This window comes from Argiope bruennichi, chromosome 7, assembly GCF_947563725.1.
Source record: "Argiope bruennichi chromosome 7, qqArgBrue1.1, whole genome shotgun sequence".
NCBI lineage: Eukaryota > Metazoa > Arthropoda > Arachnida > Araneae > Araneidae > Argiope > Argiope bruennichi.
The window spans coordinates 14687702-14705527 of NC_079157.1; the positions used below are offsets into that span (position 1 = coordinate 14687702).

General features: G+C 41.0%; 25 non-coding genes across 25 annotated transcripts; all 25 read left to right on the plus strand.

Moving 5' to 3' along the window:
• The first annotated feature begins 36 nt into the window (after positions 1–36).
• Positions 37–108, plus strand: Trnac-gca (transfer RNA cysteine (anticodon GCA)). Its single transcript has one exon. It is a non-coding gene; the product is annotated as a tRNA-Cys (tRNA).
• Positions 109–243: 135 nt separating this feature from the next.
• On the plus strand, positions 244–315 carry Trnac-gca (transfer RNA cysteine (anticodon GCA)). The gene has a single exon. It is a non-coding gene; the product is annotated as a tRNA-Cys (tRNA).
• Positions 316–450: 135 nt separating this feature from the next.
• On the plus strand, positions 451–522 carry Trnac-gca (transfer RNA cysteine (anticodon GCA)). Its single transcript has one exon. It is a non-coding gene; the product is annotated as a tRNA-Cys (tRNA).
• A 135-nt stretch (positions 523–657) lies between these two features.
• Positions 658–729, plus strand: Trnac-gca (transfer RNA cysteine (anticodon GCA)). The gene has a single exon. It is a non-coding gene; the product is annotated as a tRNA-Cys (tRNA).
• Positions 730–864: 135 nt separating this feature from the next.
• On the plus strand, positions 865–936 carry Trnac-gca (transfer RNA cysteine (anticodon GCA)). Its single transcript has one exon. It is a non-coding gene; the product is annotated as a tRNA-Cys (tRNA).
• A 135-nt stretch (positions 937–1071) lies between these two features.
• Trnac-gca (transfer RNA cysteine (anticodon GCA)) lies at positions 1072–1143 on the plus strand. The gene has a single exon. It is a non-coding gene; the product is annotated as a tRNA-Cys (tRNA).
• Positions 1144–1278: 135 nt separating this feature from the next.
• Positions 1279–1350, plus strand: Trnac-gca (transfer RNA cysteine (anticodon GCA)). Its single transcript has one exon. It is a non-coding gene; the product is annotated as a tRNA-Cys (tRNA).
• Positions 1351–1485: 135 nt separating this feature from the next.
• On the plus strand, positions 1486–1557 carry Trnac-gca (transfer RNA cysteine (anticodon GCA)). Its single transcript has one exon. It is a non-coding gene; the product is annotated as a tRNA-Cys (tRNA).
• Positions 1558–1899: 342 nt separating this feature from the next.
• Positions 1900–1971, plus strand: Trnac-gca (transfer RNA cysteine (anticodon GCA)). The gene has a single exon. It is a non-coding gene; the product is annotated as a tRNA-Cys (tRNA).
• Positions 1972–2520: 549 nt separating this feature from the next.
• On the plus strand, positions 2521–2592 carry Trnac-gca (transfer RNA cysteine (anticodon GCA)). The gene has a single exon. It is a non-coding gene; the product is annotated as a tRNA-Cys (tRNA).
• A 1169-nt stretch (positions 2593–3761) lies between these two features.
• Trnac-gca (transfer RNA cysteine (anticodon GCA)) lies at positions 3762–3833 on the plus strand. The gene has a single exon. It is a non-coding gene; the product is annotated as a tRNA-Cys (tRNA).
• Positions 3834–3968: 135 nt separating this feature from the next.
• Trnac-gca (transfer RNA cysteine (anticodon GCA)) lies at positions 3969–4040 on the plus strand. Its single transcript has one exon. It is a non-coding gene; the product is annotated as a tRNA-Cys (tRNA).
• Positions 4041–4175: 135 nt separating this feature from the next.
• Positions 4176–4247, plus strand: Trnac-gca (transfer RNA cysteine (anticodon GCA)). Its single transcript has one exon. It is a non-coding gene; the product is annotated as a tRNA-Cys (tRNA).
• Positions 4248–4382: 135 nt separating this feature from the next.
• On the plus strand, positions 4383–4454 carry Trnac-gca (transfer RNA cysteine (anticodon GCA)). Its single transcript has one exon. It is a non-coding gene; the product is annotated as a tRNA-Cys (tRNA).
• Positions 4455–4796: 342 nt separating this feature from the next.
• On the plus strand, positions 4797–4868 carry Trnac-gca (transfer RNA cysteine (anticodon GCA)). Its single transcript has one exon. It is a non-coding gene; the product is annotated as a tRNA-Cys (tRNA).
• A 549-nt stretch (positions 4869–5417) lies between these two features.
• Positions 5418–5489, plus strand: Trnac-gca (transfer RNA cysteine (anticodon GCA)). Its single transcript has one exon. It is a non-coding gene; the product is annotated as a tRNA-Cys (tRNA).
• A 549-nt stretch (positions 5490–6038) lies between these two features.
• On the plus strand, positions 6039–6110 carry Trnac-gca (transfer RNA cysteine (anticodon GCA)). The gene has a single exon. It is a non-coding gene; the product is annotated as a tRNA-Cys (tRNA).
• Positions 6111–12854: 6744 nt separating this feature from the next.
• On the plus strand, positions 12855–12926 carry Trnac-gca (transfer RNA cysteine (anticodon GCA)). Its single transcript has one exon. It is a non-coding gene; the product is annotated as a tRNA-Cys (tRNA).
• A 135-nt stretch (positions 12927–13061) lies between these two features.
• Positions 13062–13133, plus strand: Trnac-gca (transfer RNA cysteine (anticodon GCA)). Its single transcript has one exon. It is a non-coding gene; the product is annotated as a tRNA-Cys (tRNA).
• Positions 13134–13885: 752 nt separating this feature from the next.
• Trnac-gca (transfer RNA cysteine (anticodon GCA)) lies at positions 13886–13957 on the plus strand. The gene has a single exon. It is a non-coding gene; the product is annotated as a tRNA-Cys (tRNA).
• A 752-nt stretch (positions 13958–14709) lies between these two features.
• On the plus strand, positions 14710–14781 carry Trnac-gca (transfer RNA cysteine (anticodon GCA)). Its single transcript has one exon. It is a non-coding gene; the product is annotated as a tRNA-Cys (tRNA).
• A 134-nt stretch (positions 14782–14915) lies between these two features.
• Positions 14916–14987, plus strand: Trnac-gca (transfer RNA cysteine (anticodon GCA)). Its single transcript has one exon. It is a non-coding gene; the product is annotated as a tRNA-Cys (tRNA).
• Positions 14988–15121: 134 nt separating this feature from the next.
• On the plus strand, positions 15122–15193 carry Trnac-gca (transfer RNA cysteine (anticodon GCA)). The gene has a single exon. It is a non-coding gene; the product is annotated as a tRNA-Cys (tRNA).
• A 2195-nt stretch (positions 15194–17388) lies between these two features.
• Positions 17389–17460, plus strand: Trnac-gca (transfer RNA cysteine (anticodon GCA)). The gene has a single exon. It is a non-coding gene; the product is annotated as a tRNA-Cys (tRNA).
• Positions 17461–17595: 135 nt separating this feature from the next.
• On the plus strand, positions 17596–17667 carry Trnac-gca (transfer RNA cysteine (anticodon GCA)). Its single transcript has one exon. It is a non-coding gene; the product is annotated as a tRNA-Cys (tRNA).
• The last annotated feature ends 159 nt before the right edge of the window (positions 17668–17826 follow it).

Below are 17826 nucleotides of genomic sequence, written 5' to 3' on the forward strand. Positions count from 1 at the left end.
AATAAAGAAATATAATTCCGTTTTAGGCAGAGCAACGGGGGTATAGCTCAGTGGTAGAGTATTCGACTGCAGATCGAGAAGACCCCGGTTCAAACCCGGGTGCCCCCTGAAGCTGCGTATTAGAGACATATAAATTTTTTCAACACTTACCTTTAGATAAATAAGGATACCAGAACAAGCGTTGATTTTTAGACAGATATTTCGTAAAATAAAGAAATATAATTCCGTTTTAGGCAGAGCAACGGGGGTATAGCTCAGTGGTAGAGTATTCGACTGCAGATCGAGAAGACCCCGGTTCAAACCCGGGTGTCCCCTGAAGCTGCGTATTAGAGACATATAAATTTTTTCAACACTTACCTTTAGATAAATAAGGATACCAGAACAAGCGTTGATTTTTAGACAGATATTTCGTAAAATAAAGAAATATAATTCCGTTTTAGGCAGAGCAACGGGGGTATAGCTCAGTGGTAGAGTATTCGACTGCAGATCGAGAAGACCCCGGTTCAAACCCGGGTGTCCCCTGAAGCTGCGTATTAGAGACATATAAATTTTTTCAACACTTACCTTTAGATAAATAAGGATACCAGAACAAGCGTTGATTTTTAGACAGATATTTCGTAAAATAAAGAAATATAATTCCGTTTTAGGCAGAGCAACGGGGGTATAGCTCAGTGGTAGAGTATTCGACTGCAGATCGAGAAGACCCCGGTTCAAACCCGGGTGCCCCCTGAAGCTGCGTATTAGAGACATATAAATTTTTTCAACACTTACCTTTAGATAAATAAGGATACCAGAACAAGCGTTGATTTTTAGACAGATATTTCGTAAAATAAAGAAATATAATTCCGTTTTAGGCAGAGCAACGGGGGTATAGCTCAGTGGTAGAGTATTCGACTGCAGATCGAGAAGACCCCGGTTCAAACCCGGGTGCCCCCTGAAGCTGCGTATTAGAGACATATAAATCTTTTCAACACTTACCTTTCGATAAATACGGATACTAGAACAAGCGTTGATTTTTAGACAGATATTTCGTAAAATAAAGAAATATAATTCCGTTTTAGGCAGAGCAACGGGGGTATAGCTCAGTGGTAGAGTATTCGACTGCAGATCGAGAAGACCCCGGTTCAAACCCGGGTGCCCCCTGAAGCTGCGTATTAGAGACATATAAATTTTTTCAACACTTACCTTTAGATAAATAAGGATACCAGAACAAGCGTTGATTTTTAGACAGATATTTCGTAAAATAAAGAAATATAATTCCGTTTTAGGCAGAGCAACGGGGGTATAGCTCAGTGGTAGAGTATTCGACTGCAGATCGAGAAGACCCCGGTTCAAACCCGGGTGCCCCCTGAAGCTGCGTATTAGAGACATATAAATTTTTTCAACACTTACCTTTAGATAAATAAGGATACCAGAACAAGCGTTGATTTTTAGACAGATATTTCGTAAAATAAAGAAATATAATTCCGTTTTAGGCAGAGCAACGGGGGTATAGCTCAGTGGTAGAGTATTCGACTGCAGATCGAGAAGACCCCGGTTCAAACCCGGGTGCCCCCTGAAGCTGCGTATTAGAGACATATAAATCTTTTCAACACTTACCTTTCGATAAATACGGATACTAGAACAAGCGTTGATTTTTAGACAGATATTTCGTAAAATAAAGAAATATAATTCCGTTTTAGGCAGAGCAACGGGGGTATAGCTCAGTGGTAGAGTATTCCACTGCAGATCGAGAAGACCCCGGTTCAAACCCGGGTGCCCCCTGAAGCTGCGTATTAGAGACATATAAATTTTTTCAACACTTACCTTTAGATAAATAAGGATACCAGAACAAGCGTTGATTTTTAGACAGATATTTCGTAAAATAAAGAAATATAATTCCGTTTTAGGCAGAGCAACGGGGGTATAGCTCAGTGGTAGAGTATTCGACTGCAGATCGAGAAGACCCCGGTTCAAACCCGGGTGCCCCCTGACGCTGCGTATTAGAGACATATAAATTTTTTCAACACTTACCTTTAGATAAATAAGGATACCAGAACAAGCGTTGATTTTTAGACAGATATTTCGTAAAATAAAGAAATATAATTCCGTTTTAGGCAGAGCAACGGGGGTATAGCTCAGTGGTAGAGTATTCCACTGCAGATCGAGAAGACCCCGGTTCAAACCCGGGTGCCCCCTGAAGCTGCGTATTAGAGACATATAAATCTTTTCAACACTTACCTTTCGATAAATAAGGATACCAGAACAAGCGTTGATTTTTAGACAGATATTTCGTAAAATAAAGAAATATAATTCCGTTTTAGGCAGAGCAACGGGGGTATAGCTCAGTGGTAGAGTATTCCACTGCAGATCGAGAAGACCCCGGTTCAAACCCGGGTGCCCCCTGAAGCTGCGTATTAGAGACATATAAATTTTTTCAACACTTACCTTTAGATAAATAAGGATACCAGAACAAGCGTTGATTTTTAGACAGATATTTCGTAAAATAAAGAAATATAATTCCGTTTTAGGCAGAGCAACGGGGGTATAGCTCAGTGGTAGAGTATTCGACTGCAGATCGAGAAGACCCCGGTTCAAACCCGGGTGCCCCCTGACGCTGCGTATTAGAGACATATAAATTTTTTCAACACTTACCTTTAGATAAATAAGGATACCAGAACAAGCGTTGATTTTTAGACAGATATTTCGTAAAATAAAGAAATATAATTCCGTTTTAGGCAGAGCAACGGGGGTATAGCTCAGTGGTAGAGTATTCCACTGCAGATCGAGAAGACCCCGGTTCAAACCCGGGTGCCCCCTGAAGCTGCGTATTAGAGACATATAAATCTTTTCAACACTTACCTTTCGATAAATAAGGATACCAGAACAAGCGTTGATTTTTAGACAGATATTTCGTAAAATAAAGAAATATAATTCCGTTTTAGGCAGAGCAACGGGGGTATAGCTCAGTGGTAGAGTATTCCACTGCAGATCGAGAAGACCCCGGTTCAAACCCGGGTGCCCCCTGACGCTGCGTATTAGAGACATATAAATTTTTTCAACACTTACCTTTAGATAAATAAGGATACCAGAACAAGCGTTGATTTTTAGACAGATATTTCGTAAAATAAAGAAATATAATTCCGTTTTAGGCAGAGCAACGGGGGTATAGCTCAGTGGTAGAGTATTCCACTGCAGATCGAGAAGACCCCGGTTCAAACCCGGGTGCCCCCTGAAGCTGCGTATTAGAGACATATAAATCTTTTCAACACTTACCTTTCGATAAATAAGGATACCAGAACAAGCGTTGATTTTTAGACAGATATTTCGTAAAATAAAGAAATATAATTCCGTTTTAGGCAGAGCAACGGGGGTATAGCTCAGTGGTAGAGTATTCCACTGCAGATCGAGAAGACCCCGGTTCAAACCCGGGTGCCCCCTGAAGCTGCGTATTAGAGACATATAAATCTTTTCAACACTTACCTTTCGATAAATACGGATACTAGAACAAGCGTTGATTTTAGACAGATATTTCGCAAAATAAAGAAATATAATTCCGTTTTAGGCAGAGCAACGGGGGTATAGCTCAGTGGTAGAGTATTCCACTGCAGATCGAGAAGACCCCGGTTCAAACCCGGGTGCCCCCTGACGCTGCGTATTAGAGACATATAAATTTTTTCAACACTTACCTTTAGATAAATAAGGATACCAGAACAAGCGTTGATTTTTAGACAGATATTTCGTAAAATAAAGAAATATAATTCCGTTTTAGGCAGAGCAACGGGGGTATAGCTCAGTGGTAGAGTATTCGACTGCAGATCGAGAAGACCCCGGTTCAAACCCGGGTGCCCCCTGAAGCTGCGTATTAGAGACATATAAATCTTTTCAACACTTACCTTTCGATAAATACGGATACTAGAACAAGCGTTGATTTTTAGACAGATATTTCGTAAAATAAAGAAATATAATTCCGTTTTAGGCAGAGCAACGGGGGTATAGCTCAGTGGTAGAGTATTCGACTGCAGATCGAGAAGACCCCGGTTCAAACCCGGGTGCCCCCTGAAGCTGCGTATTAGAGACATATAAATTTTTTCAACACTTACCTTTAGATAAATAAGGATACCAGAACAAGCGTTGATTTTTAGACAGATATTTCGTAAAATAAAGAAATATAATTCCGTTTTAGGCAGAGCAACGGGGGTATAGCTCAGTGGTAGAGTATTCGACTGCAGATCGAGAAGACCCCGGTTCAAACCCGGGTGCCCCCTGAAGCTGCGTATTAGAGACATATAAATTTTTTCAACACTTACCTTTAGATAAATAAGGATACCAGAACAAGCGTTGATTTTTAGACAGATATTTCGTAAAATAAAGAAATATAATTCCGTTTTAGGCAGAGCAACGGGGGTATAGCTCAGTGGTAGAGTATTCGACTGCAGATCGAGAAGACCCCGGTTCAAACCCGGGTGCCCCCTGAAGCTGCGTATTAGAGACATATAAATCTTTTCAACACTTACCTTTCGATAAATACGGATACTAGAACAAGCGTTGATTTTTAGACAGATATTTCGTAAAATAAAGAAATATAATTCCGTTTTAGGCAGAGCAACGGGGGTATAGCTCAGTGGTAGAGTATTCCACTGCAGATCGAGAAGACCCCGGTTCAAACCCGGGTGCCCCCTGAAGCTGCGTATTAGAGACATATAAATTTTTTCAACACTTACCTTTAGATAAATAAGGATACCAGAACAAGCGTTGATTTTTAGACAGATATTTCGTAAAATAAAGAAATATAATTCCGTTTTAGGCAGAGCAACGGGGGTATAGCTCAGTGGTAGAGTATTCGACTGCAGATCGAGAAGACCCCGGTTCAAACCCGGGTGCCCCCTGACGCTGCGTATTAGAGACATATAAATTTTTTCAACACTTACCTTTAGATAAATAAGGATACCAGAACAAGCGTTGATTTTTAGACAGATATTTCGTAAAATAAAGAAATATAATTCCGTTTTAGGCAGAGCAACGGGGGTATAGCTCAGTGGTAGAGTATTCCACTGCAGATCGAGAAGACCCCGGTTCAAACCCGGGTGCCCCCTGAAGCTGCGTATTAGAGACATATAAATCTTTTCAACACTTACCTTTCGATAAATAAGGATACCAGAACAAGCGTTGATTTTTAGACAGATATTTCGTAAAATAAAGAAATATAATTCCGTTTTAGGCAGAGCAACGGGGGTATAGCTCAGTGGTAGAGTATTCCACTGCAGATCGAGAAGACCCCGGTTCAAACCCGGGTGCCCCCTGAAGCTGCGTATTAGAGACATATAAATTTTTTCAACACTTACCTTTAGATAAATAAGGATACCAGAACAAGCGTTGATTTTTAGACAGATATTTCGTAAAATAAAGAAATATAATTCCGTTTTAGGCAGAGCAACGGGGGTATAGCTCAGTGGTAGAGTATTCGACTGCAGATCGAGAAGACCCCGGTTCAAACCCGGGTGCCCCCTGACGCTGCGTATTAGAGACATATAAATTTTTTCAACACTTACCTTTAGATAAATAAGGATACCAGAACAAGCGTTGATTTTTAGACAGATATTTCGTAAAATAAAGAAATATAATTCCGTTTTAGGCAGAGCAACGGGGGTATAGCTCAGTGGTAGAGTATTCCACTGCAGATCGAGAAGACCCCGGTTCAAACCCGGGTGCCCCCTGAAGCTGCGTATTAGAGACATATAAATCTTTTCAACACTTACCTTTCGATAAATAAGGATACCAGAACAAGCGTTGATTTTTAGACAGATATTTCGTAAAATAAAGAAATATAATTCCGTTTTAGGCAGAGCAACGGGGGTATAGCTCAGTGGTAGAGTATTCCACTGCAGATCGAGAAGACCCCGGTTCAAACCCGGGTGCCCCCTGACGCTGCGTATTAGAGACATATAAATTTTTTCAACACTTACCTTTAGATAAATAAGGATACCAGAACAAGCGTTGATTTTTAGACAGATATTTCGTAAAATAAAGAAATATAATTCCGTTTTAGGCAGAGCAACGGGGGTATAGCTCAGTGGTAGAGTATTCGACTGCAGATCGAGAAGACCCCGGTTCAAACCCGGGTGCCCCCTGAAGCTGCGTATTAGAGACATATAAATTTTTTCAACACTTACCTTTAGATAAATAAGGATACCAGAACAAGCGTTGATTTTTAGACAGATATTTCGTAAAATAAAGAAATATAATTCCGTTTTAGGCAGAGCAACGGGGGTATAGCTCAGTGGTAGAGTATTCCACTGCAGATCGAGAAGACCCCGGTTCAAACCCGGGTGCCCCCTGACGCTGCGTATTAGAGACATATAAATTTTTTCAACACTTACCTTTAGATAAATAAGGATACCAGAACAAGCGTTGATTTTTAGACAGATATTTCGTAAAATAAAGAAATATAATTCCGTTTTAGGCAGAGCAACGGGGGTATAGCTCAGTGGTAGAGTATTCCACTGCAGATCGAGAAGACCCCGGTTCAAACCCGGGTGCCCCCTGAAGCTGCGTATTAGAGACATATAAATCTTTTCAACACTTACCTTTCGATAAATAAGGATACCAGAACAAGCGTTGATTTTTAGACAGATATTTCGTAAAATAAAGAAATATAATTCCGTTTTAGGCAGAGCAACGGGGGTATAGCTCAGTGGTAGAGTATTCCACTGCAGATCGAGAAGACCCCGGTTCAAACCCGGGTGCCCCCTGACGCTGCGTATTAGAGACATATAAATTTTTTCAACACTTACCTTTAGATAAATAAGGATACCAGAACAAGCGTTGATTTTTAGACAGATATTTCGTAAAATAAAGAAATATAATTCCGTTTTAGGCAGAGCAACGGGGGTATAGCTCAGTGGTAGAGTATTCCACTGCAGATCGAGAAGACCCCGGTTCAAACCCGGGTGCCCCCTGAAGCTGCGTATTAGAGACATATAAATCTTTTCAACACTTACCTTTCGATAAATAAGGATACCAGAACAAGCGTTGATTTTTAGACAGATATTTCGTAAAATAAAGAAATATAATTCCGTTTTAGGCAGAGCAACGGGGGTATAGCTCAGTGGTAGAGTATTCCACTGCAGATCGAGAAGACCCCGGTTCAAACCCGGGTGCCCCCTGAAGCTGCGTATTAGAGACATATAAATCTTTTCAACACTTACCTTTCGATAAATACGGATACTAGAACAAGCGTTGATTTTAGACAGATATTTCGCAAAATAAAGAAATATAATTCCGTTTTAGGCAGAGCAACGGGGGTATAGCTCAGTGGTAGAGTATTCCACTGCAGATCGAGAAGACCCCGGTTCAAACCCGGGTGCCCCCTGACGCTGCGTATTAGAGACATATAAATTTTTTCAACACTTACCTTTAGATAAATAAGGATACCAGAACAAGCGTTGATTTTTAGACAGATATTTCGTAAAATAAAGAAATATAATTCCGTTTTAGGCAGAGCAACGGGGGTATAGCTCAGTGGTAGAGTATTCCACTGCAGATCGAGAAGACCCCGGTTCAAACCCGGGTGCCCCCTGAAGCTGCGTATTAGAGACATATAAATCTTTTCAACACTTACCTTTCGATAAATACGGATACTAGAACAAGCGTTGATTTTAGACAGATATTTCGCAAAATAAAGAAATATAATTCCGTTTTAGGCAGAGCAACGGGGGTATAGCTCAGTGGTAGAGTATTCCACTGCAGATCGAGAAGACCCCGGTTCAAACCCGGGTGCCCCCTGACGCTGCGTATTAGAGACATATAAATTTTTTCAACACTTACCTTTAGATAAATAAGGATACCAGAACAAGCGTTGATTTTTAGACAGATATTTCGTAAAATAAAGAAATATAATTCCGTTTTAGGCAGAGCAACGGGGGTATAGCTCAGTGGTAGAGTATTCCACTGCAGATCGAGAAGACCCCGGTTCAAACCCGGGTGCCCCCTGAAGCTGCGTATTAGAGACATATAAATCTTTTCAACACTTACCTTTCGATAAATACGGATACTAGAACAAGCGTTGATTTTAGACAGATATTTCGCAAAATAAAGAAATATAATTCCGTTTTAGGCAGAGCAACGGGGGTATAGCTCAGTGGTAGAGTATTCCACTGCAGATCGAGAAGACCCCGGTTCAAACCCGGGTGCCCCCTGACGCTGCGTATTAGAGACATATAAATTTTTTCAACACTTACCTTTAGATAAATAAGGATACCAGAACAAGCGTTGATTTTTAGACAGATATTTCGTAAAATAAAGAAATATAATTCCGTTTTAGGCAGAGCAACGGGGGTATAGCTCAGTGGTAGAGTATTCCACTGCAGATCGAGAAGACCCCGGTTCAAACCCGGGTGCCCCCTGAAGCTGCGTATTAGAGACATATAAATCTTTTCAACACTTACCTTTCGATAAATACGGATACTAGAACAAGCGTTGATTTTAGACAGATATTTCGCAAAATAAAGAAATATAATTCCGTTTTAGGCAGAGCAACGGGGGTATAGCTCAGTGGTAGAGTATTCCACTGCAGATCGAGAAGACCCCGGTTCAAACCCGGGTGCCCCCTGAAGCTGCGTATTAGAGACATATAAATCTTTTCAACACTTACCTTTCGATAAATACGGATACTAGAACAAGCGTTGATTTTAGACAGATATTTCGCAAAATAAAGAAATATAATTCCGTTTTAGGCAGAGCAACGGGGGTATAGCTCAGTGGTAGAGTATTCCACTGCAGATCGAGAAGACCCCGGTTCAAACCCGGGTGCCCCCTGACGCTGCGTATTAGAGACATATAAATTTTTTCAACACTTACCTTTAGATAAATAAGGATACCAGAACAAGCGTTGATTTTTAGACAGATATTTCGTAAAATAAAGAAATATAATTCCGTTTTAGGCAGAGCAACGGGGGTATAGCTCAGTGGTAGAGTATTCCACTGCAGATCGAGAAGACCCCGGTTCAAACCCGGGTGCCCCCTGAAGCTGCGTATTAGAGACATATAAATCTTTTCAACACTTACCTTTCGATAAATACGGATACTAGAACAAGCGTTGATTTTAGACAGATATTTCGCAAAATAAAGAAATATAATTCCGTTTTAGGCAGAGCAACGGGGGTATAGCTCAGTGGTAGAGTATTCCACTGCAGATCGAGAAGACCCCGGTTCAAACCCGGGTGCCCCCTGACGCTGCGTATTAGAGACATATAAATTTTTTCAACACTTACCTTTAGATAAATAAGGATACCAGAACAAGCGTTGATTTTTAGACAGATATTTCGTAAAATAAAGAAATATAATTCCGTTTTAGGCAGAGCAACGGGGGTATAGCTCAGTGGTAGAGTATTCCACTGCAGATCGAGAAGACCCCGGTTCAAACCCGGGTGCCCCCTGAAGCTGCGTATTAGAGACATATAAATCTTTTCAACACTTACCTTTCGATAAATACGGATACTAGAACAAGCGTTGATTTTAGACAGATATTTCGCAAAATAAAGAAATATAATTCCGTTTTAGGCAGAGCAACGGGGGTATAGCTCAGTGGTAGAGTATTCCACTGCAGATCGAGAAGACCCCGGTTCAAACCCGGGTGCCCCCTGACGCTGCGTATTAGAGACATATAAATTTTTTCAACACTTACCTTTAGATAAATAAGGATACCAGAACAAGCGTTGATTTTTAGACAGATATTTCGTAAAATAAAGAAATATAATTCCGTTTTAGGCAGAGCAACGGGGGTATAGCTCAGTGGTAGAGTATTCCACTGCAGATCGAGAAGACCCCGGTTCAAACCCGGGTGCCCCCTGAAGCTGCGTATTAGAGACATATAAATCTTTTCAACACTTACCTTTCGATAAATACGGATACTAGAACAAGCGTTGATTTTAGACAGATATTTCGCAAAATAAAGAAATATAATTCCGTTTTAGGCAGAGCAACGGGGGTATAGCTCAGTGGTAGAGTATTCCACTGCAGATCGAGAAGACCCCGGTTCAAACCCGGGTGCCCCCTGACGCTGCGTATTAGAGACATATAAATTTTTTCAACACTTACCTTTAGATAAATAAGGATACCAGAACAAGCGTTGATTTTTAGACAGATATTTCGTAAAATAAAGAAATATAATTCCGTTTTAGGCAGAGCAACGGGGGTATAGCTCAGTGGTAGAGTATTCCACTGCAGATCGAGAAGACCCCGGTTCAAACCCGGGTGCCCCCTGAAGCTGCGTATTAGAGACATATAAATTTTTTCAACACTTACCTTTCGATAAATACGGATACTAGAACAAGCGTTGATTTTAGACAGATATTTCGCAAAATAAAGAAATATAATTCCGTTTTAGGCAGAGCAACGGGGGTATAGCTCAGTGGTAGAGTATTCCACTGCAGATCGAGAAGACCCCGGTTCAAACCCGGGTGCCCCCTGAAGCTGCGTATTAGAGACATATAAATCTTTTCAACACTTACCTTTCGATAAATACGGATACTAGAACAAGCGTTGATTTTAGACAGATATTTCGCAAAATAAAGAAATATAATTCCGTTTTAGGCAGAGCAACGGGGGTATAGCTCAGTGGTAGAGTATTCCACTGCAGATCGAGAAGACCCCGGTTCAAACCCGGGTGCCCCCTGAAGCTGCGTATTAGAGACATATAAATCTTTTCAACACTTACCTTTCGATAAATAAGGATACCAGAACAAGCGTTGATTTTTAGACAGATATTTCGTAAAATAAAGAAATATAATTCCGTTTTAGGCAGAGCAACGGGGGTATAGCTCAGTGGTAGAGTATTCCACTGCAGATCGAGAAGACCCCGGTTCAAACCCGGGTGCCCCCTGAAGCTGCGTATTAGAGACATATAAATCTTTTCAACACTTACCTTTCGATAAATAAGGATACCAGAACAAGCGTTGATTTTTAGACAGATATTTCGTAAAATAAAGAAATATAATTCCGTTTTAGGCAGAGCAACGGGGGTATAGCTCAGTGGTAGAGTATTCCACTGCAGATCGAGAAGACCCCGGTTCAAACCCGGGTGCCCCCTGAAGCTGCGTATTAGAGACATATAAATTTTTTCAACACTTACCTTTAGATAAATAAGGATACCAGAACAAGCGTTGATTTTTAGACAGATATTTCGTAAAATAAAGAAATATAATTCCGTTTTAGGCAGAGCAACGGGGGTATAGCTCAGTGGTAGAGTATTCCACTGCAGATCGAGAAGACCCCGGTTCAAACCCGGGTGCCCCCTGAAGCTGCGTATTAGAGACATATAAATCTTTTCAACACTTACCTTTCGATAAATACGGATACTAGAACAAGCGTTGATTTTAGACAGATATTTCGCAAAATAAAGAAATATAATTCCGTTTTAGGCAGAGCAACGGGGGTATAGCTCAGTGGTAGAGTATTCCACTGCAGATCGAGAAGACCCCGGTTCAAACCCGGGTGCCCCCTGACGCTGCGTATTAGAGACATATAAATTTTTTCAACACTTACCTTTAGATAAATAAGGATACCAGAACAAGCGTTGATTTTTAGACAGATATTTCGTAAAATAAAGAAATATAATTCCGTTTTAGGCAGAGCAACGGGGGTATAGCTCAGTGGTAGAGTATTCCACTGCAGATCGAGAAGACCCCGGTTCAAACCCGGGTGCCCCCTGAAGCTGCGTATTAGAGACATATAAATTTTTTCAACACTTACCTTTCGATAAATACGGATACTAGAACAAGCGTTGATTTTAGACAGATATTTCGCAAAATAAAGAAATATAATTCCGTTTTAGGCAGAGCAACGGGGGTATAGCTCAGTGGTAGAGTATTCCACTGCAGATCGAGAAGACCCCGGTTCAAACCCGGGTGCCCCCTGAAGCTGCGTATTAGAGACATATAAATCTTTTCAACACTTACCTTTCGATAAATACGGATACTAGAACAAGCGTTGATTTTAGACAGATATTTCGCAAAATAAAGAAATATAATTCCGTTTTAGGCAGAGCAACGGGGGTATAGCTCAGTGGTAGAGTATTCCACTGCAGATCGAGAAGACCCCGGTTCAAACCCGGGTGCCCCCTGACGCTGCGTATTAGAGACATATAAATTTTTTCAACACTTACCTTTAGATAAATAAGGATACCAGAACAAGCGTTGATTTTTAGACAGATATTTCGTAAAATAAAGAAATATAATTCCGTTTTAGGCAGAGCAACGGGGGTATAGCTCAGTGGTAGAGTATTCCACTGCAGATCGAGAAGACCCCGGTTCAAACCCGGGTGCCCCCTGAAGCTGCGTATTAGAGACATATAAATTTTTTCAACACTTACCTTTCGATAAATACGGATACTAGAACAAGCGTTGATTTTAGACAGATATTTCGCAAAATAAAGAAATATAATTCCGTTTTAGGCAGAGCAACGGGGGTATAGCTCAGTGGTAGAGTATTCCACTGCAGATCGAGAAGACCCCGGTTCAAACCCGGGTGCCCCCTGAAGCTGCGTATTAGAGACATATAAATCTTTTCAACACTTACCTTTCGATAAATACGGATACTAGAAAAAGCGTTGATTTTAGACAGATATTTCGCAAAATAAAGAAATATAATTCCGTTTTAGGCAGAGCAACGGGGGTATAGCTCAGTGGTAGAGTATTCCACTGCAGATCGAGAAGACCCCGGTTCAAACCCGGGTGCCCCCTGACGCTGCGTATTAGAGACATATAAATTTTTTCAACACTTACCTTTCGATAAATACGGATACTAGAACAAGCGTTGATTTTTAGACAGATATTTCGCAAAATAAAGAAATATAATTCCGTTTTAGGCAGAGCAACGGGGGTATAGCTCAGTGGTAGAGTGTTCGACTGCAGATCGAGAAGACCCCGGTTCAAACCCGGGTGCCCCCTGAAGCTGCGTATTAGAGACATATAAATTTTTTCAACACTTACCTTTAGATAAATAAGGATACCAGAACAAGCGTTGATTTTTAGACAGATATTTCGTAAAATAAAGAAATATAATTCCGTTTTAGGCAGAGCAACGGGGGTATAGCTCAGTGGTAGAGTATTCGACTGCAGATCGAGAAGACCCCGGTTCAAACCCGGGTGCCCCCTGAAGCTGCGTATTAGAGACATATAAATCTTTTCAACACTTACCTTTCGATAAATACGGATACTAGAACAAGCGTTGATTTTAGACAGATATTTCGCAAAATAAAGAAATATAATTCCGTTTTAGGCAGAGCAACGGGGGTATAGCTCAGTGGTAGAGTATTCCACTGCAGATCGAGAAGACCCCGGTTCAAACCCGGGTGCCCCCTGAAGCTGCGTATTAGAGACATATAAATTTTTTCAACACTTACCTTTCGATAAATACGGATACTAGAACAAGCGTTGATTTTAGACAGATATTTCGCAAAATAAAGAAATATAATTCCGTTTTAGGCAGAGCAACGGGGGTATAGCTCAGTGGTAGAGTATTCCACTGCAGATCGAGAAGACCCCGGTTCAAACCCGGGTGCCCCCTGAAGCTGCGTATTAGAGACTTATAAATCTTTTCAACACTTACCTTTCGATAAATACGGATACTAGAACAAGCGTTGATTTTAGACAGATATTTCGCAAAATAAAGAAATATAATTCCGTTTTAGGCAGAGCAACGGGGGTATAGCTCAGTGGTAGAGTATTCCACTGCAGATCGAGAAGACCCCGGTTCAAACCCGGGTGCCCCCTGAAGCTGCGTATTAGAGACTTATAAATCTTTTCAACACTTACCTTTCGATAAATACGGATACTAGAACAAGCGTTGATTTTAGACAGATATTTCGCAAAATAAAGAAATATAATTCCGTTTTAGGCAGAGCAACGGGGGTATAGCTCAGTGGTAGAGTATTCGACTGCAGATCGAGAAGACCCCGGTTCAAACCCGGGTGCCCCCTGAAGCTGCGTATTAGAGACATATAAATCTTTTCAACACTTACCTTTCGATAAATACGGATACTAGAACAAGCGTTGATTTTAGACAGATATTTCGCAAAATAAAGAAATATAATTCCGTTTTAGGCAGAGCAACGGGGGTATAGCTCAGTGGTAGAGTATTCCACTGCAGATCGAGAAGACCCCGGTTCAAACCCGGGTGCCCCCTGAAGCTGCGTATTAGAGACTTATAAATCTTTTCAACACTTACCTTTCGATAAATACGGATACTAGAACAAGCGTTGATTTTAGACAGATATTTCGCAAAATAAAGAAATATAATTCCGTTTTAGGCAGAGCAACGGGGGTATAGCTCAGTGGTAGAGTATTCCACTGCAGATCGAGAAGACCCCGGTTCAAACCCGGGTGCCCCCTGAAGCTGCGTATTAGAGACTTATAAATCTTTTCAACACTTACCTTTCGATAAATACGGATACTAGAACAAGCGTTGATTTTAGACAGATATTTCGCAAAATAAAGAAATATAATTCCGTTTTAGGCAGAGCAACGGGGGTATAGCTCAGTGGTAGAGTATTCCACTGCAGATCGAGAAGACCCCGGTTCAAACCCGGGTGCCCCCTGACGCTGCGTATTAGAGACATATAAATTTTTTCAACACTTACCTTTCGATAAATAAGGATACCAGAACAAGCGTTGATTTTAGACAGATATTTCGCAAAATAAAGAAATATAATTCCGTTTTAGGCAGAGCAACGGGGGTATAGCTCAGTGGTAGAGTATTCGACTGCAGATCGAGAAGACCCCGGTTCAAACCCGGGTGCCCCCTGAAGCTGCGTATTAGAGACTTATAAATCTTTTCAACACTTACCTTTCGATAAATACGGATACTAGAACAAGCGTTGATTTTAGACAGATATTTCGCAAAATAAAGAAATATAATTCCGTTTTAGGCAGAGCAACGGGGGTATAGCTCAGTGGTAGAGTATTCGACTGCAGATCGAGAAGACCCCGGTTCAAACCCGGGTGCCCCCTGAAGCTGCGTATTAGAGACTTATAAATTTTTTCAACACTTACCTTTCGATAAATACGGATACTAGAACAAGCGTTGATTTTAGACAGATATTTCGCAAAATAAAGAAATATAATTCCGTTTTAGGCAGAGCAACGGGGGTATAGCTCAGTGGTAGAGTATTCGACTGCAGATCGAGAAGACCCCGGTTCAAACCCGGGTGCCCCCTGAAGCTGCGTATTAGAGACTTATAAATTTTTTCAACACTTACCTTTCGATAAATAAGGATACCAGAACAAGCGTTGATTTTAGACAGATATTTCGCAAAATAAAGAAATATAATTCCGTTTTAGGCAGAGCAACGGGGGTATAGCTCAGTGGTAGAGTATTCCACTGCAGATCGAGAAGACCCCGGTTCAAACCCGGGTGCCCCCTGAAGCTGCGTATTAGAGACTTATAAATCTTTTCAACACTTACCTTTCGATAAATACGGATACTAGAACAAGCGTTGATTTTAGACAGATATTTCGCAAAATAAAGAAATATAATTCCGTTTTAGGCAGAGCAACGGGGGTATAGCTCAGTGGTAGAGTATTCCACTGCAGATCGAGAAGACCCCGGTTCAAACCCGGGTGCCCCCTGACGCTGCGTATTAGAGACATATAAATTTTTTCAACACTTACCTTTCGATAAATAAGGATACCAGAACAAGCGTTGATTTTAGACAGATATTTCGCAAAATAAAGAAATATAATTCCGTTTTAGGCAGAGCAACGGGGGTATAGCTCAGTGGTAGAGTATTCCACTGCAGATCGAGAAGACCCCGGTTCAAACCCGGGTGCCCCCTGAAGCTGCGTATTAGAGACATATAAATTTTTTCAACACTTACCTTTCGATAAATAAGGATACCAGAACAAGCGTTGATTTTAGACAGATATTTCGCAAAATAAAGAAATATAATTCCGTTTTAGGCAGAGCAACGGGGGTATAGCTCAGTGGTAGAGTATTCCACTGCAGATCGAGAAGACCCCGGTTCAAACCCGGGTGCCCCCTGACGCTGCGTATTAGAGACATATAAATTTTTTCAACACTTACCTTTCGATAAATAAGGATACCAGAACAAGCGTTGATTTTAGACAGATATTTCGCAAAATAAAGAAATATAATTCCGTTTTAGGCAGAGCAACGGGGGTATAGCTCAGTGGTAGAGTATTCCACTGCAGATCGAGAAGACCCCGGTTCAAACCCGGGTGCCCCCTGAAGCTGCGTATTAGAGACTTATAAATCTTTTCAACACTTACCTTTCGATAAATACGGATACTAGAACAAGCGTTGATTTTAGACAGATATTTCGCAAAATAAAGAAATATAATTCCGTTTTAGGCAGAGCAACGGGGGTATAGCTCAGTGGTAGAGTATTCCACTGCAGATCGAGAAGACCCCGGTTCAAACCCGGGTGCCCCCTGACGCTGCGTATTAGAGACATATAAATTTTTTCAACACTTACCTTTCGATAAATAAGGATACCAGAACAAGCGTTGATTTTAGACAGATATTTCGCAAAATAAAGAAATATAATTCCGTTTTAGGCAGAGCAACGGGGGTATAGCTCAGTGGTAGAGTATTCCACTGCAGATCGAGAAGACCCCGGTTCAAACCCGGGTGCCCCCTGACGCTGCGTATTAGAGACATATAAATTTTTTCAACACTTACCTTTCGATAAATACGGATACCAGAACAAGCGTTGATTTTAGACAGATATTTCGCAAAATAAAGAAATATAATTCCGTTTTAGGCAGAGCAACGGGGGTATAGCTCAGTGGTAGAGTATTCCACTGCAGATCGAGAAGACCCCGGTTCAAACCCGGGTGCCCCCTGAAGCTGCGTATTAGAGACATATAAATTTTTTCAACACTTACCTTTCGATAAATACGGATACCAGAACAAGCGTTGATTTTAGACAGATATTTCGCAAAATAAAGAAATATAATTCCGTTTTAGGCAGAGCAACGGGGGTATAGCTCAGTGGTAGAGTATTCCACTGCAGATCGAGAAGACCCCGGTTCAAACCCGGGTGCCCCCTGACGCTGCGTATTAGAGACATATAAATTTTTTCAACACTTACCTTTCGATAAATACGGATACCAGAACAAGCGTTGATTTTAGACAGATATTTCGCAAAATAAAGAAATATAATTCCGTTTTAGGCAGAGCAACGGGGGTATAGCTCAGTGGTAGAGTATTCCACTGCAGATCGAGAAGACCCCGGTTCAAACCCGGGTGCCCCCTGACGCTGCGTATTAGAGACATATAAATTTTTTCAACACTTACCTTTCGATAAATACGGATACTAGAACAAGCGTTGATTTTTAGACAGATATTTCGCAAAATAAAGAAATATAATTCCGTTTTAGGCAGAGCAACGGGGGTATAGCTCAGTGGTAGAGTGTTCGACTGCAGATCGAGAAGACCCCGGTTCAAACCCGGGTGCCCCCTGAAGCTGCGTATTAGAGACATATAAATTTTTTCAACACTTACCTTTAGATAAATAAGGATACCAGAACAAGCGTTGATTTTTAGACAGATATTTCGTAAAATAAAGAAATATAATTCCGTTTTAGGCAGAGCAACGGGGGTATAGCTCAGTGGTAGAGTATTCGACTGCAGATCGAGAAGACCCCGGTTCAAACCCGGGTGCCCCCTGAAGCTGCGTATTAGAGACATATAAATCTTTTCAACACTTACCTTTCGATAAATACGGATACTAGAACAAGCGTTGATTTTAGACAGATATTTCGCAAAATAAAGAAATATAATTCCGTTTTAGGCAGAGCAACGGGGGTATAGCTCAGTGGTAGAGTA